At 36.1% G+C, this 18,950-nt stretch overlaps 1 protein-coding gene and 1 pseudogene across 6 annotated transcripts in view; one reads left to right on the top strand and one right to left on the bottom strand.

Moving 5' to 3' along the window:
- The window catches only part of MAGI2 (membrane associated guanylate kinase, WW and PDZ domain containing 2), a 1,438,402-nt gene that overhangs the window by 1,186,062 nt on the left and 233,390 nt on the right, over window positions 1–18,950 (bottom strand). The gene's annotated exons all lie outside the window — the stretch shown is intronic.
- LOC122673780 lies at window positions 17,653–18,151 on the top strand (annotated as a pseudogene).

Below are 18,950 nucleotides of genomic sequence, written 5' to 3'. Positions count from 1 at the left end.
CAACAACACAGGAACATAGCCCTGAGCTTCAATATACAGGCTGCCCAAAGTCACACCAAACCCACTGACATCTCAAAACTCATTACTGGACACTTCATTGCACTCCAGAGAGAAGAAATCCAGCTCCACCCGCCAGAACACCGACACAAGCTTCCCTAACCAGGAAACCTTGACAAGCCACCCCTCGAACCCCAGCCACAGCAAGGAATCTCTACAATAAGGAGGAACCACAAACTGCCAGAATACGGAAAGGCCACTCCAAACACAGCAATATAAACAAGATGAAAAGGCAGAGAAATACCCAGCAGGTAAAGGAACAGGATAAATGCCCACCAAACCAAACAAAAGAGGAAGAGACAGGGAATCTACCTGATAAAGAATTCTGAATAATGATAGTGAAAATGACAAAATCTTGAAAACAAAATGGAGTTACAGATAAATAGCCTGGAGACAAGGATTGAGAAGATGCAAGAAAGGTTTAACAAGGACCTAGAAGAAATAAAAAAGAGTCAATATATAATGAATAATGCAATAAATGAGATCAAAAACACTCTGGAGGGAACCAACAGTAGAATAACAGAGGCAGAAGATAGGATAAGTGAGGTAGAAGATAGAATGGCAGAAACAAGTGAAACAGAGTGGAAAAAAGAAAAACGAATTAAAAGAAATGAGGACAACCCCAGAGACCTCTGGGACAATGTTAAACTCCCCAACATTCAAATTATAGGAGTCCCAGAGAAAAAAACAAAAAGAAAGACCATGAGGAAATACTTGAGGAGATAATAGTTGAAAACTTCCCTAAAATGGGGAAGGAAATAATTACCCAAGTCCAAGAAACCCAGACAGTCCCAAACAGGATAAACCCAAGGTGAAACAGCCCAAGATACATATTAATCAAATGAGCAAAGATCAAACACAAGGAAGAAATATTAAAAGCAGCAAGAGAAAAACAACAAATAACACACAAGGGGATTTCCATAAGGATAACAGCTGATCTTTCAATAGAAACTCTTCAGGTCAGGAGGGAATGGTAGAACATACTGAAAGTGATGAAAGAAAATAACCTACAGCCCAGGTGACTGTACCCAGCAAGGATCTCATTCATATGAAGGAGAAATAAAAACTTTACAGACAAGCAAAAGCTGAGAGAATTCAGCACCACCAAACCAGCTCTCCAACAAATGCTAAGGATCTTCTCTAGACAGGAAACACAGAAAGGGTGTATAAACTCTAACCCAAAACAATAAGTAAATGGCAATGGGATCATACTTATGAATAATTACCTTAAATGTAAATGGGTTGAATGCAACAACCAAAGGACAAAGACTGGCTGAATGGATACAAAAACAAGATCCCTATATATGTTGTCTACAAGAGACCCATCTTGAAACAAGAGACACATACAGACTGAAAGTGAAGGGCTGGAAAAAGATATTCCATGCAAATAGAGATCAAAAGAAAGCAGGAGTAGCAATACTCATATCAGATAAAACAGACCTTAAAACAAAGGCTGTGAAAAGAGACAAAGAAGGACACTACATAATGATCTAAGGATCAATCCAAGAAGATATAACAATTATAAACATATATGCACCCAACATAGGAGCACCACACTATGCAGGACAAATGTTAACAAGTATGAAAGGGGAAATTAACAATAATACAATAATAGTGGGAGACTTTAATACTCCATTCACACCTATGGATAAATCAACTAAGCAGAAAATTAACAAGGAAACACAAACTTCAAATGATACAATAGACCAGTTAGACCTAATTGTTGTATATAGGACATTTCACCCCAAAACAATGAATTTCACCTTTTTTCAAGTGCACATGGAACCTTCCCCAGGATAGATCACATCCAGGGCCATAAATCTAGCCTTGGTAAATTCAAAAAAATTGAAATCATCTCAAGCATCTTTTCTGAACACAACACAGTAAGATTAGAATTTTCTCAATTACAGGAGAAAAGCTATTAAAAATTCCAACATATGGAGGCTGAACAACAAGCTGCTGAATAACCAACAAATCACAGAAGAAATCAAAAAAGAAATCAAAATATGCATAGAAACAAATGAAAATGAAAACACAACAACCCCAAACCTGTGGGCCACTGTAAAAGCAGTGCTAAGGGGAAGGTTCATAGCAGTACAGGCTTACCTCAAGAAACAAGAAAAAAGTCAAATAAATAACCTAACTCTACACCTAAAGCAACTAGAAAAGGAAGAAATGAAGAACCCCAGGGTTAGCAGAAGGAAAGAAATCTTAAAAATTAGGGCAGAAATAAATGCAAAAGAAACAAAAGAGACCACAGCAAAATCAACAAAGCCAAATGCTGGTTCTTTAAGAAGATAAATAAAATTGACAAACCATTAGCCAGACTCATCAAGAAACAAAGGGAGAAAAATCAAATCAATAAAATTAGAAATGAAAAGGGAGAGATCACAACAGACAACACAGAAATACAAAGGATCACAAGAGACTACTACCAGCAGCTCTATGCCAATAAAATGGACAACTTGGAAGAAATGGACAAATTCTTAGAAAAGTACAACTTTCCAAAACTGAACCAGGAAGAAATAGAAAATCTTAACAGACCCATCAAAGCACGGAAATTGAAACTGTAATCAGAAATCTTCCAGCAAACAAAAGCCAAGGATCAGATGGCTTCACAGCTGAATTCTACCAAAAATTTAGAGAAGAGCTAACACCTATCTTACTCAAACTCTTCCAGAAAATTGCAGAGGAAGGAAGGTAAACTTCCAAACTCATTCTATGAGGCCACCATCACCCTAATACCAAAACCTGACAAAGATACCCCAAAAAAGAAAACTACAGGCCAATATCACTGATGAACATAGATGCAAAAATCCTTAACAAAGTTCTAGCAAACAGAATCCAGCAACATATTAAAAAGATCATACATCATAACCAAGTGCACTTTATCCCAGGGATGCAAGGATTCTTCAATATCCACAAATCAATCAAAGTAATACACCACATTAACAAACTGAAAAATAAAAACCATATGATTATCTCAATAGATGCAGAGAAAGCCTTTGACAAAATTCAACATCCATTTATTATAAAAAACTCTCCAGAAAACAGGAATAGAAGGAACATCCCTCAACATAATAAAAGTTATGTATGACAAACTCATTCAAAGATTATCCTCAATGGTGAAAAATTGAAAGCATTTTCTCTAAAGTTAGGAACAAGACAAGGGTCCCCAATCTCACCACTACTATTCAACATAGTTTTGGAAGTGTTGGCCACAGCAATCAGAGCAGAAAAAGAAGTAAAAGGAATCCAGATCAGAAAAGAAGAAGTAAAACTCTCACTGTTTGCAGACGACATGATCCTCTACATAGAAAATCCTAAAGACTCCACCAGAAAATTACTAGAGCTAATCGATGAATAGAGTAAAGTTGCAGTATATAATATCAACACAGAAATCCCTTGCCTTCCTATACACTAACAATGAGAAAACAGAAAGAGAAATTAAGGATAAAATTCCATTCACAATTGCAATGAAAAGAATAAAATACTTAGGAATATATCTACCTAAAGAAACAAGATATTAAGAAGAGGTGGCAAGAATACACAGAAGAACTATAAAAAAAGATCTTCATGACCCAGAAGAAGACATACAGATGGCTACCAAACATATGAAAAGATGCTCAACATCACTCATTATCAGAGAAATGCAAATCTAAACCACAATGAGGTACCATTTCACGCCAGTCAGAATGGCTGCTATCTAAAAGTCTACAAGCAATAAATGCTGGAGAGGGTGTGGAAGACAGGGAGTCCTCTTACACTGTTGGTGGGAATGCAAACTAGTACAGCCACTATGGAGAACAGTGTGGCGTTTCCTTAAAAAACTGGAAATAGAACGGCCATATGACCCAGCAATCCTGCTGCTGGGCACACACAGCGAGGAATCCAGAATTGAAAGAGACATGTGTACCCCAATGTTCATCGCAGCACTGTTTATAATAACCAGGACATGGAAGCAACCTAGATGTCCATCAGCAGATGAATGGATAAGAAAGCTGTGGTACATATACACCATGGAGTATTACTCAGCCATTAAAAAGAATACATTTGAATCAGTTCTAATGAGGTGGATGAAACTGGAGCCTGTTATACAGAGTGAAGTAAACCAGAAACAAAATCACCAAAACAGTATAATAATGCATCTATATGGAATTTAGAAAGATGGTAATGATAACCCTTTATGCAAGACAGCAAATGAGACACAGATATATAGAACAGTCTTTTGGACTTGTGGGAGAGGGCAAGGGTGGGATGATTTGGGAGAATGGCATTGAAACATGTAAATTATCATATGTGAAATGAATCGCCAGTCCAGGTCCGATGCATGATACAGGGTGCTCGGGGCTGGTGCACTAGGATGATCCAGAGGGATGGGATGGGGAGGAGGAGGGAGGGGGGTTCAGGATGTGGAACACATGTGCACCCGTGGCAGATTCTTGTCAATGAATACAATACAATATTGTAAAGTAATTAGCCTTCAATTAAAATAAATAAATTTATATTAAAAAAGAAAGTGAAAAAAAAGAAATATATATGCAACAAAGAACTTTACCAATAGTATTTTCTTTTGAAATTTTAATTCTGATACTATGATAAGAAATGTATTAAATGAATTAATATTTGTATAATACTTAGAACAGTGCCTGGCACACTGCATTTAATATTTATTATTAAGTTTGTCAAAAATGGCTTCTACTTAAAAAGCATCGATAGCTAATGCTTTTTTCTCATAAGTTAGAATTTTTCACTTTATAAAAAATGACCACAAACAAAACAAATAAAGGTAGCCTTTTTTCTTACAGGAAACAAATGATAAAAAGAATACAAAACAATCTAATCATTTAATGGAACAGTTACTGGTTCAGCCAAGAGCTCACCTAAATGATCCCATTAGCTTCTGAAAACATTATATTTGGCATTTAGTTTTCCTTTTACTTCACAGAATTTAGAATTTTAAAATAGATAATGAAATCTCTCTCAATGACTATCAAGAATTGTTACAAAGTGACCGCTATGCTCTTGATTGATTGCATTTTGTATTTTGTCAGCATTCTTTCTTCACTGCAAAGTTTAAATTTGGTTATAAAAAGCAAAGATATGTGTTTACCTTTTAAGATGCCTCAGGGAAAAAGAATGACAAATGAATGAGACACAGATTGAAGCCGTTAGTGTTCATTTTTAGAATGCTTTATATTTCAGTGCCTTCACATCGGCAAAGCTTAATTCAAGATAATTTCACATTTTTCCTTGTGCTCAGCTTACGAGAATCTAAATACTGTTACCTTCATAGGCTATTCAGACACTAGAAATCTTGGAATTTTTAGCTGCAGGGCTTCTAACTCTAAAAACATTTAGCCCCTGAATTTATATTTTTCATTGTCTACACATTCCTATACAAGGCTGATGAGACTGACAGAGAATTGCAGCTGCTGTTTTTGTTGCTTAGTCACTAAGTTCTGTTAGATTCTTTGCAACCCCATGCACTGCAGCCCACAAGGCTCCTCTGTCCATGGGATTCTGCAGGCAAGAATACCAGAGTGGGTTGCCATTTCCTTCTCCAGGGGATCTTCCTGACTCAGGGATCAAACCCACTTCTGCATTGGCAGGCAGATTCTTACCCTGGATTCTTACCTTACTAGGGAAGCCCTGATGGTGACTTGAGGGTTTGTATATACCACATACAACTATTTGTCTTATTTTATATTCACAACACTCACAATGATTTTAAAAAAAGAATCAATAGTGCCTGTATAATCAAAATGGTTTCCCCCATCTGTTTCTACATTCTACTCTCCTGGGCTTCCCAGTGCTAACGGCAGTGTCCCTTTTGCCAGAAACGAAACTCAAAAGCTAAACCAACATATTCACAACACCTATTCTGAACTCACATTTGTGTCTATTTCTATCCTATCCTCATCCCCTGGTGACTCAGACAATAAAGAATCCGCCTGCAATGTGGGAGACCTGGGTTCAGTCCCCGGGGTGGGAAGATATCCTGGAGGAGGGCACGGCAGCCCTCTCCAGTATTCTTGCCTGGAGAATCCCCATGGACAGAGGAGCCTGGTGGGCTACAGTCCATGGGCTAGCAAAGAGTCAGATATGACTAAGCGACCAAGCACAGCACATCCTCATCATGGTGGTGATATGGTGGGAGGGGAGATTGGGGTCAGGGGTGGGGGTGGGGGTGGGGAGGCTGTGTTGTCTTCATAAGTCACTACCTTAATCTGGCAGAGCTGGGCTCCTCTGATACATACATACATCTCATCTATGTCATAAACAGGCTTAGTCAATGAAGTAAGAGAAAATTATACCTGAGGGAGAAAAGCTGATCACTGGACAGAAAAAAAAAGACAATATTTTATGTAAAACTGATGTTACAGTAAAGTCAGTTCTCCATTTACCATCACTGAAGTTTCTAATGACCCAGACACATAAACAATAACCTCTCCTGTCCTCCCCTACTAACACACACACACACAGACAGATACACATTCACTCAGAAACCCAGCATCCTTAATGCTGTTTCCATGGTAACCATTGTAAAATAAAAAATGGGGCTTTTAGAGAACCTCTTGGTTGGCAAGTCAAATGAGGAGAGAAGCTATTATCAGCAAGAATAACAAAAGACAGCTGATCCTACAACTGATGTTTAGAGCTGCCTAAACAAGTCTAGATGACCCCAAAACAACCTCCACCATGCTGCAGAGAGAGGTCATTTCCTCCTGTCAAATTATTCAAAATTTTACTAGGCTGAAATTAGCGTGTGTCAACAAGCATCTTCTCATTAAAATACCTGAAAAATTCTGAACACAGTATGAAATTAATAGCCATTCACACACATAACTGTGTGAATTATTTCATTGCAGACACTGCTTTTCTTCTAAGAGACACTTGATAAAGAAGGCTCACCTGAAGAAATCTGAGTTTTGACTGAGTGGAATGTAATGGGAGGCATGGGGCCTGACATTATCCTGGAGCTAAAAGTTCCCCCATGAGTGGTGAGGTGTGGAGAGTGCTGTGAGGAATCTGGGAAGAAGAGGGGCACGGCACACACTTGCAGTTAGATGTGTTTCCTCATGGGCTTCCCTGGTGGCGCTAGTGGTAAAGAATTCACCTGCCAATGTAGGAAACGAGAGACTCCGGGAAGATCCCCTGGAGAAGGGAATGGCAACCCTCTCCAGTATTCTTGCCTGGAGAATCCCATGGACAGAGGAGCCTGGCAGGCCATGGTCCATAACGTTGTATGAGGTGTTTCCTCATAGAAAGAAAGATTCATGCAGAATGATTAGTTTTGGATTGTAAAAACCTCATGAAGATAAATATTAGACTATAATTAAACATTTAAAATTAATATCACATCAATAGTCTTTTAAAATTGTATTAATAGATTGTAGAAACTTAGACTTGGTAGAGCCACTTGGTAGCTCAGCAAGATTATGAAGCTAAGGATCCACTATAAAGTAAAACAAATCATTTAAAATTTTCTACCTTAAGCATATCAAACATTTTCTTAGCTATTGTCATATCACCTTCTAAAAGAAAAAAAAAGTGCTTTATAATTTTTTTCTTATTAGATATGAATTCTGAGAAACCAAAATTAATTTTATAAATTTTCTTTGGTTTTTAAGATGGTGAAGGAAATGAAGTGAAGAAAGAGGTGCTTTCCCTCATTCTCCTTTCAGTCTGAGAATTAAATATATACAGCCACAGCATATGCCTAAATTATTAAAGCATTGTGTGCTCAGTCATTCAGTCATGTCAGACTCTTTGCGACCCTGTGGACTGTAGCCTACCAGGCTCCTCTGTCCATGGGATTTCCCAGACAAGAACACTGGAGTGGGTTGTCATTTCCTTCTTTCTCCAGGAGATCTTCCCAACCCAGTGATCAAACCTGCATCTCCTGCATTGTCAGGCAGTTTCTTTACCAGCTGGTAAGCTCAATATAAAATGACTGCTTTCTAATCATGAATAATTTCTATAACTTCACATAGAACAGAGTAGATTTAACTTATTTTTAAATTAGAAAATAATTTCTATGTATTATTCTTCATAAAAAATGTGAATTGTTAACAAGTGTTACACCACCTATACCTGGGGAGGGCTGACATTTATGAAGCACATGCTATTTGCCAAGCCTTGTGCTATGCAATTTCACTAACTACTCACAGCACATCTATGGAACAGATATACAGCAGGAAACTAGGGACAGAGAGGGGTTTGTAGTGGATAATACATTGGTGCTGTCATTGTTATCACTTTACATCAAGGGCTACTTGAGGTAGGAACTAAATGTCTTAATTTTTACTGTTTCTTGAGTGAAATTGATAATTGATTTCAATGAGTAGCTTTGATGAGAAGGGTCATGTTAATAATGGTCATGTAAAAAATATGAAGAGATTAGAGATTTCATCACAGACTTTCAAAGTTCTTTAAAATTTACTATCCCCATAGCAGTGAGAGTTAGAAAGAAATGAGGAAACTAGTAACAGAAGGGAAAAAGAAAAAAACAATAAGTATCATGCAAGTGGTGAAGAAAAGTACTTTAAAACCCTTCAAGATTAATTTATAGTTCATTAAAAGATGTCATATTATTTTGAAATTAAATAATTATTTTAAATGGAGAAGAGACAGCAACTCATTAAGATCAATTCTCCTGAAACTCATAGGTTTATATTATTTAGAACATATAATCTTCATTAATGAAGTCTTCTGATCTATGAATGCACACACATACCACTATAAAAATAGTAATATACATCTGAACAGTTTGCTTCTTAGATTGCCTCCCAGAGGAAAGCCTAGTACCTCATCATTGAGTTACTCAAGTTTCTCAGGTTGAGTCATTAATTTGCTGGATTAAATGGATCCTGGACCATGAAATGCATGCCATGTCATCCTTCATTTGCTCCTCATGGAATCTCTGCCTGATATGCTTTGATAGAAGAGGAAAAATAAAAACACTCTATATGTAAGTTTGGTGCCTTATTTTCAACTCCTAGGTAAGCAGCTATATAAACAGTGGTCCCTTTGTCCCTTCCTAAAACTTGGTACTTGCTTAAAGGGCAAGTCTGAAATAAACTGCAGTTCTATGCCAAGTCCTAAAGCCCCACAGTAACATCAGGGTGGGAAAACTAAGTTGATGACATGTATAAGATTAAATTACAGCAAACTTTATAATACTCTTCTGTGGTGGGTCAGAAGCTATTTTAAAACTCATGCATTGAGTATATGCATTGGTATATACCTATATACTACATGGCATCTATGATCATGAATAATTAATTTACAAAATTATTGATAATATTAAGGCAAACTCAAAAGTAGAAATAATTGGGAAAATTAAACCAGCATGATAAAATATCATTCATTGGGTTATACTGACAGCAGACAATACACCTACTCAGAATTAATCAACAAGGAAGGCAATTTGAAGAAAAAGGAATGAGTTGAATTCAAATTTCCAAAGTGTCTGTTTTTACATCTTTAAATAGGGACAGATACAATCAATCCCTAGGTTTTTTTCCAAGCTGACCCTTCTTGCTGTCTGTCCGATAACATGGGAAATAAAATCCACAGGAGATCAGAACAGTGTGGCCTGGTGTTCTAAGAGACTTTGTGGAGGGAATGGCAGCCTTGTGCTGTGTTCTGAAGTATAGATACTTACATAGGTGGATTGTGGATATAGGACAGCAAATAAGGTGTTAAGGGTGAGTTTGGCATGGAAGGAACCAAGTTTTTTAGTACTAAAAAGCAAATATTTTAGGCAGGCACAATCATACTGTGGAAGGCTTGAATTCAAGCCTAATCATATGGTTTTTGTTTTTTTCTCTACAAATAATGATGAGTCATTGAAAGTTTAATGCACGGTGTTTTATAAATATATATTTTATGAAGCTTAATTTTGTAGCTATTTTAGAATGAATCAAAGTATGCAAGACAAGGATAAGATTCCAGGCATAAAATGGCTAAGGTCTGAAATGGGGTATTAGCAGTGGAAATACAAACGATGAATTACTTCAAAGCAAAAAAAAATCCATTTGGCAGTATGTGATAAATATAAAAACACTAATGGTTCCATATCAAGTGCATTTTCCCCCAGTGTTCAAAATTAGGAACATTATCTATGCTAAAGCTCTATTAATGAGAATAGGACAATTTTTAAGTATAAAATAGCCCACCCACTTTTTAAAAGAGTGTAATATGAAACTATGAATGAATTGAAGCTATCAAGTACAACATGCAAAAAACATGCAGTTTTGTTTTAAAACAATTTAGTTGAAGACATGCAAACCAAATTAATATCCAAGGAAAAGACATAGTTCTTTTGTAACCTCGTACTGAATAGCAAGGTACACAATGGCATAAATTTATTGAACTATTTAGTTATCTAAAAAATATTTTGGTAGCAAGTGTCAACATTACTGAAATCCAGAATTTAACAATTTGAAAACAATAATATATTTAAAAGGTCAGAATGGTTTTCAAATGAAGCAGTATTTTGCTAAAGTATTTACAAACTCTGAAGAAGTAAAAATAAGAGAATCACTGAGTCATACACTTGGAAAGGTCAAGGATGATAAATTATATTACAGGAGATTTTATTAAGATATCTAGTTTAACCTTGTCTTTCAATGCAATAATTCACTAAGGGCTTTCCTGGTGACTCAGTGGTAAAGAATCCGCCTGCCAATGCAGGAGACATGGGTTCGATCCCTGGTTCAGGAAGATCCCATATGCTGCAGAGCAGCTAAGCCTGTAGACCACAACTATTGAGCCTGCGCTCTAGAGCCCTGGAGCTGCAACTACTGAGCCCACGTACCGCAACTACTGAAGCCTGTGTGCCTAGAGTTCATGCTCTGCAATGAGAGAAACCACCACACTGAAAAGACTGCACACCACAACTAGAGAGCAGCCCCTGCTCGCTGCATCTAGAGAAAAGCCCGTGCAGTAATGAAGACCCAGCATAGCCAAAAAATAAAGAAATGAAAAATATAAAAAATGTTTTATTTTAAATCATTCTTGACAGATGGTCATAGAGATCCTGCATAACGAAAACCAGTCTCTTACACTGGACAGTTCTAATAATTAGGTCCATTTAATTTTCTCCCTAAACTGTCTCCCTCAATATCTGTATAATAGTCCATTCTGGTGGACTATAATAGTCCATTCTGGTGGACTATTATTCTTCCTAATACATGATAGACCTTCCATATTCTAAATTTATCTTTACTAAGGATTTTGTTAGAGAAAACATTTATGTCCAATTCTTTATTATAAAGGAAAATATTTTACTATAATTCTTTCCATGAGAAAGCACAACCAAAAATGAGGGAGAATGTATGTCTACACTTTATACGCTTCATGGATATTATTTAATTTTCCATCAAAACAGATGATAGATCCTGGCTTTCATTTTTGAATGGATTTTTAAAGTACTGTTGTAAGTTCATTATCAATCTTAGAAATTTATTTGAATGCTTTATTTTTTCTTTGATATTTTTAGTTACTCAAGCTTAATTTCCAACTTTCCAATCAGTTAATATTTCACTGATTATATACACACAATTATATACACTGTGTAACTCTAGGGAGGAAATATTTAGTGACCACCAGCAATACTCTAAGGACATTTTATATGTTGTTTCATTAATCCTCTTAAAATTCTAATGAGGTAGATATTATGATCTAAATTTTACAGACAAGGAATTTGAGTCTGCAGAGGTGAAACAATTTATCATAGATTATCACAGTAATATGATTATCATAGTAATAAGTGGTAGCTCTGACAGGCACAGAATCCCTGTTCTTTCTGTCACAGCAGATGCATATGATAATGGCACCTACCTTATAGGGTTATTAGGAGAACTAAACAAGTTGTTGGTCCCTGGTGCTAGTGCTTGGCCATCTTAAGAAAGCACCTGCTTAGCTCTGCATAGTAAAGGTCTTCTTCCTAGTGAAATCTAGTTAGCACAGACCATGATCCCAGGGAGTGGGCCATCTAATTCTTTAGAAAGTGTTATCAGTAAACATGCTTTTTTTTTCCCACCTGCACAGTATCCTGGGATTGTAACTGGAAGTCTTGGGTATGCTCTGCCAGGAATAGGTCCTATGGTAGCATCCTGGACTAAGAATCCTAAAATGTCCAGCCTCATCTCTACCCCAAAGCCTCCTTCCATCAGTTCAAACTTTGCCCTGACACCTCAGCCAAAATGGAAATATGAGCACATGGAAATATGAGCACACAACATCACTGCTTAAAATCTCCCCATCTGATTTGGAACACAATCTGAGTTTCTTAGCGTGGAACAAAAAGTACTAATTTGGTCTTCGCCCACTCTTTCTGTTTCTTCATTTCTCTCACCCTGTTGCTGCTGCTGCTGCGGCTAAGTCACTTCAGTCGTCTCCCACTGCGTGACCCCAGAGACGGCAGCCCACCAGGCTCCCCCATCCCTGGGATTCTCCAGGCAAGAACACTGGAGTGGGTTGCCATTTCCTTCTCCAATGCATGAAAGTGAAAAGTGAAAGTGACGTCGCCCAGTCGTGTCTGACTCTTGCGACCCCATGGACTGCAGCCCACCAGGCTCCTCCATCCATGGGATTTTCCAGGCAAGAGTACTGGAGTGGGTGCCATTGCCTTCTCCGTCTCACCTTGCTACTGTAACAGCAAATTTCACACTTCTGTCAGCTACATCAAAATATTCCACGTAGGACCTATCAATCCCACTCCAAGATATTTATCTAATAGAAATGATTTCTCGAGAAATTAAGACAACATAGATCCACACAAAAACATGTACAGAAATGTTTAAAGTGATTTATCCATAATCTCCAAGACTAGAAACAACCAAAATAGTTATTAACTGCAGAATGAATCAATAAGCAGAGTAAATCCATGCCATGGAATAGGTAGCAACAAAAGGGAATGAGCTACAGATGCATGCAACCACATGAATGACTCTCAAGTGTGTTATGCAGAATGAAAGAAGACAGATCTAAAAGACTACATACTATATTGCCTTATTTATATAGTATTCTAGAAAAGGCAAAATTATAGGGATAAAACCAGGTCAGTGGTCACTAAAGACTGACGTAGGGGTAAGGAATTGGCTATAAAGGGGCAAAAGGGAAATTTATGAGTTACCAAAAGTTCTAGATTTTAACTGTGGTGATAGTTATATAACTATCATTCACAGAACTGAATGTCTGAAAAGAATATTCTGTAACTTGTACCTTAATAGACCTAACACTTACAAATCACATATCTTTCAATTTTGTCCAATTCATTTGCTTTTTGAATAATCTTTTTCATTTTTGGACAACTCTTGCCCATCCTTTAAATCTGAGCTTTAAGTACACATTCCCTTGAAAAAATTATCCCTGAACTCCCACACTAGGCAATCTGGGTTTTTCTATACCCTGTGCATGTATCTGTCTCTTTAGATGTATAATAATACAATACCAGTGTCTGATACTGCAATGTCAGCTGCTTAATGGAAAAAAAAGAAAACCCAAAAAACAAAGGCTTATTCATCTTTATATCCCCAGGGACTCAATGCAATATAAGAACTCAAGAAATGTTTATAGAATGTACTTGATTTAACTCAAGTCTATCTGACTCTTGCATAAATTTTGCTTGCATACTATAAATAGCAGAATAAACTTATTACTACAGTTTTTTTTCTTATAATACAATCCTTTAAAACATTTACACAGATATAATTATAGGGCTGTTCTAGTCTGGTTTATTTTGCAAATCTTTGCTGGCAAAATATCTGTTAGATGTATGCTAAATACAGTAGAATAAAACATCTCTGAAATTGTAAAATATATTATTTACAGCAGCTAGTGTTTTATTAGTTCTTTTGCTTTTATTATATTTTGAGCAACTTTTTAATCTCAATTTATGCAAATGTGTGCATATAAAATGATAATGCTCTCTGGACCAAGGCAACTGATAACTCTCATTGGTCAAAGGCACATTTAGAGGATGAGGATAATCCATGCAAATTAAACTGCTCAACTGAGCCTGTTTTGTAACATTCCAAATTGCTTACTCTATCTTCTTTCCTGAGACACAAAACAAATTTTATGGCCTGATTGTGATGCAGTGCTGTTGGGAAAATAGTTATTATGAGATAATTATATCCCAACAGAATTTGAGGCACTTGGCTGCTCTTGGTATAGAATGTCACCTGAGGGGTGAGATTTCCATAACCACTTTTATTCTAGCAGATCTGTTATTCTGATTCACAACCTGTTCTGTTTTCAGGCATTAAGTTTATGAAATGATGTCTATCAATCAAAAGAAAAATTAACAGAAAAGTGGAAATTCAAGTTGAACTAAGATTGTGAATTTAATGCCTAAAATTTATATTAATTCTCAGTTAAAAAAAATGAAAGAATACATTTCTGTCAATAGACAGAGTTTATAGAGTGAGAAGAAGAGACAGATCCTGCAATGATTATACCATCATGAGAGTCACAATCTCAAATTACAACATCATCAGTCCCTTCATTATAGAGTGGTAGATAGGGACCAGAGCTATTGCAGCACTGAAAGGAAATATTTAGGCACTCTAATGCCCATTGCATGTAAATGATGTAAGTTACATATTTGATTTCCCCAAATGTATAATTTCACCTAGTAATAATGATCACTGAAAATTATAAAACCCATAACAAAGAGTATGAAAAATGATTCATCATGAAAACTACCAAGAGATATAAAGCTTTGGAATAAAAATGAACTTTAAAATAAAATAAAAATAAACATTGAAAGAAAATAGGTTGAGCCATTTTGTTCACTGGGTTTAGATCCTTTCCTTTTTTCTCCCTCCCTCACTTCCTTCCTTCCTATTTCAGTGATCAGGAATCAATGATGAAGTCATAAACAATCTCCTTTATCTCAAATACACTCCCAGCTAATAGTATTATAGAGAAATTCCATTTTAGTTTTAAAACAGATAGAGTAACACATACTTTTCTAAAAATGTATCCAAGTCTTACATGAAAACACTGCTTTGGAATCTCATTATAAATAAATCAAATAATTAGTAAATATTTAATTTAAAAGTGACCAGTAGTTAATTCTTTTATAACGGCTATTTTATTTTTAAGTCTCAAACAGTATTAGGAATGTTCTTTCATCTCTGAAACGGCTGTGAGGAAATGAAATTCTACTAAAGAAAGTAAAAATTTTGAAAAACATTTATTTTTGCACTTAAAAGGGTCAATATATAATCAGTTGGTTAAGTATCCAATTTCAGAGTTCCAATGCAAGCTGGTACTAAAAATAGTTAGCAATAAATAGTATGAGTGTTCTTTCATGCAACTGTAAATTGCTGTCTATTATCAATAAGCTGTTATGGACAAAACCTCCAAAAAGTGGAATGGGTCATAAACAAAAAATAAATGCATACAAAGTGGTTGGTTCTGCATGACTCATTTGAAGATGAAGAATGATACCCCTCCCCCATAATGTGATTTCTTTTCACCATGTATTGTGTTGTCCTAGTCTCAATATATTTCATGGCAGCAACATTTAATGGTGCAATGAAAATGCAAACACTATTCTTTCTGCCAAGTACTCATGGCATAAATCACATCACACATAAAACAAAGCTTGGCAAGCCATTTTCTATGTAGCTAGTAATATTCAATTTTTGTTATTATATACTCTTTATTGTCCTTATTTTTAGCTCATTCTTTAGCACATGATATATTACTCCAGTGATGAAAATATGAATACAATATGATGTAACTTCTTTCTTTGATGTATATACCTGTTTTTATTTTTGGTAAGAACAAACATAATTGCAAGCGACATCTGACATACAGCTCTTAACTACTAGCTTACAGATTACAAGTAAATTAGAAAAGAGATTTGAATCTCTTTTTATTTCTGATAGAAAATAAAAAAAATCAAATCCAAATTATTTAGCAGTGCTTTTTTTAAAAAAATCAAAACTCTAACTAGATAATAATTTTCTTCTTGACTTCTCTCCCCTTATTCTTCCTATAACCTTTCCCAGTCTAATATTCTAGACCTTGTCACAAAATGCTGTTTCACTCCCTGTGATAAAATTATATCATGTGTGTGTTAAGTCGCTTCAGTTGTGTCTGATTCTGTGTAGCCTATTTGTGGCAAGGATACTCCAGTATTCTTCTCCAGGCAAGAATAATGGAGTGGGTTGCCATCCCTCCTCCAGGGGATCTTCCCCATCCAGGGATCGAACCCATTTCTCATGTTTCCTTCATTGGCAGGAGGGTTCTTTGCCACTAACGCCACCTGGAAAGCTCTAACTATATCATATGTTAGGGAATCAGGACCACTGAAGTAAACAAAAATTTGTGCTTAATGTGGCCACGGTAAATCTGTACCAGTTACAGCCTCTTCGTAGAAATGTTAGGAAATACATTGCAGGGATTATCTTATTTTAGGAAAAATAAGGAAAAGAGAATTACCGTCAAGGATGTTTATCTAGTATAAGTAACATTTTAAGAACAAACAATTTACTCTACATTCATCAATAATTGTCAATGTGCAAAAGAATGCTTAATGTGCTATGCTGAGAGAGAGAGAGTTAATAATAAACGTTCCCTTGCCCATCTTGTGTGGGACTGGCAAATATGATGCAAGTGCCTACTTCCAACAATGAAACAGATTACATGCAGCAAGAAAAGAGTAGTACAGAATTACAAGCTATCTTGCTATGATATTTGTAGTTGTGTTTATACAGGTAAAGCCTGCTGAATTGATTTTACTTAGTTTCTTTCAGGACAAAAGTTTCTTGGGGACCCAATAGTGGTTACATCAAGGTCTGAGAAGATTCATTCCTACTTCCTTTGCATCATTCTAGATCTAAGCAGAAAGAAAGAATCCCAGATTGTCACCGGACCTTAAATCAGACTGACATTTGTAAGAGGTTGAAGGACAACAGATGGGTGCCATTGTTTCATTCTGTGTCCATGTCACACTAGAAAATAAACTTCTGTTTAAAAGTCTTGGCAATTAATGCTGTTTATTTCCCATGTGGCTTAAAAAGCTAGATGAGCTCTTTCTATTAATATTTCTTGTGAGAACTGTTATAGATCTGAGACAAGGCTTTTCAGGGAGTATATGACTATGATTTTTTTAAGCCAAACATAAAACTTGCAGCCTAGATTAGTACTAAACAAAGGAAAAGTACAAAGCAGAAAAATCATTTACTGTTTGTGTGGCTTATCCATAGTTTTCTTCAAAAATACCTCTATCATCTGTTTTTGGCATGGTATCTCACTATCTTCAAAGTCAAGGAATTTGCCTTACTCCTCTCCCCTTGGCTATCTATAAAAGACTATATATGCTCCTAAGAAAATAAAAGAATAAAATAGAGTGATTAACAGTGAAAAAAAAAGAGTATACCATTTTGATTCACTATCTTTCCTCTAACCTCCAAGGGGTCGGCACAGAAAAGGAAAAAACTGAGTTAAAAACACTTTTAGATTTTGAGTCCCCACGTGTGTGTGCCTCATCTCAGCTGGTCTGCCTGAGACCACCTGAGTGCCAATCCTAGTTCCGGTGCGGCCCCATTTCTGCTCCAACACAAGATGAAAGAAGCTATCCTGAACCAGGGGAAACTTGCCAAATTGCAGGCGTGACTGTGCATTGTTGGGAAAGGAACTGCTCACAGAAAGAAGAAGGTGGTTCTTACAAATGCCACAGAAAATAACAAGAAGGTTCAGTTCTCTTTAAAGAAGTTAGGGGTAAACAACACCTCATTTGAAGAAATGACTATGTTCACCAGTCAAGAACAGTGAGCCACACTAACAATCTAAAAGTTCAGGCATCTCTGGCAGCAAACACTTTCACCATTATAGGCCATCCTGAGACAAAGCAGATGGCAGAAATGCTACCCAAGATCTTATATAAACTTATCGCAGACAGTCTGACCAAGAGACTGACTTAGGCTTAAGGAGACTGACTGAAGCCCTCCCCAAAAAATCTGTGGATGGAAAAGTACCACTTGCTACTGGAGAAGATGATGATGATGAAGTTCTAGATCTTGACAAGAATTTTGACAAGGCTTTCAAGAAAGGAGCAAACTGAATTGAGTCAACTTCTGAAGAAGATAAATCTTGAAGAAGTTATTAGGAGTTGCTATTTTATATTATCACTGCTTTTTTTTATCACTGCTTTTTAAAATTTTGTTTATGGATCTGATAAAATCTAGGTCTTTAATATTTTTAAGCCCAAGCCCCTGGACACTGCAGATTTCTTCAGTTTTTGCTTATATACAATTCATTCTTTGCAGCCAATTAAGCTAAAGAAGTCTGGGGCAAAGGTCTGAAACAAAGATTCATAAATTCTTTGCCTAGTTAAAAAAATGTTTTTTTAGATTGGCATCAGTGCTGATCCAGAAAAAAACTGGGACCCTTTCTCATACTAGTTACTTTTCCAAAACTTAAAATAATAAGCATAGAAGAAAACAATAATTTAAAAGTTATTTCTACCATTGCAAATTTCTGTTATCGAGACGGTCATTCATATGAATCAGTATTTAATATAATTGACCAAGTATCAGATTCTGGGCTCCAGCTGCAGAGAGAGGTAACTGAATTCTTAAATATGCCTGTCTGCAGTTCTTGACGTGACTTTTCCCATAATTTCTTTCGTTTAAGAAATTTTATTTGAAAGTTATTTTGAGTCATTGTTTTAGTCCCTAAAACACTTAAAGTTAGTACTTTGTCCATTTTGTTCATTACTGTATTTTCAGCTTCTCAGTACAAGGCACATAACTGATATTCAATAAACAGCTTTTTAAAAGGAGGATGATGGACATGTTGTAAATCAACCAAGTAAAAGAATGCTTTACTAGTGAATTGAAACTGAACCACTGGAGATATAG

Source organism: Cervus elaphus, chromosome 18 (genome assembly GCF_910594005.1).
Source record: "Cervus elaphus chromosome 18, mCerEla1.1, whole genome shotgun sequence".
In the NCBI taxonomy this organism is placed as follows: Eukaryota; Metazoa; Chordata; class Mammalia; order Artiodactyla; family Cervidae; genus Cervus; species Cervus elaphus.
This window is presented reverse-complemented; position numbering and strand designations above follow the sequence as displayed.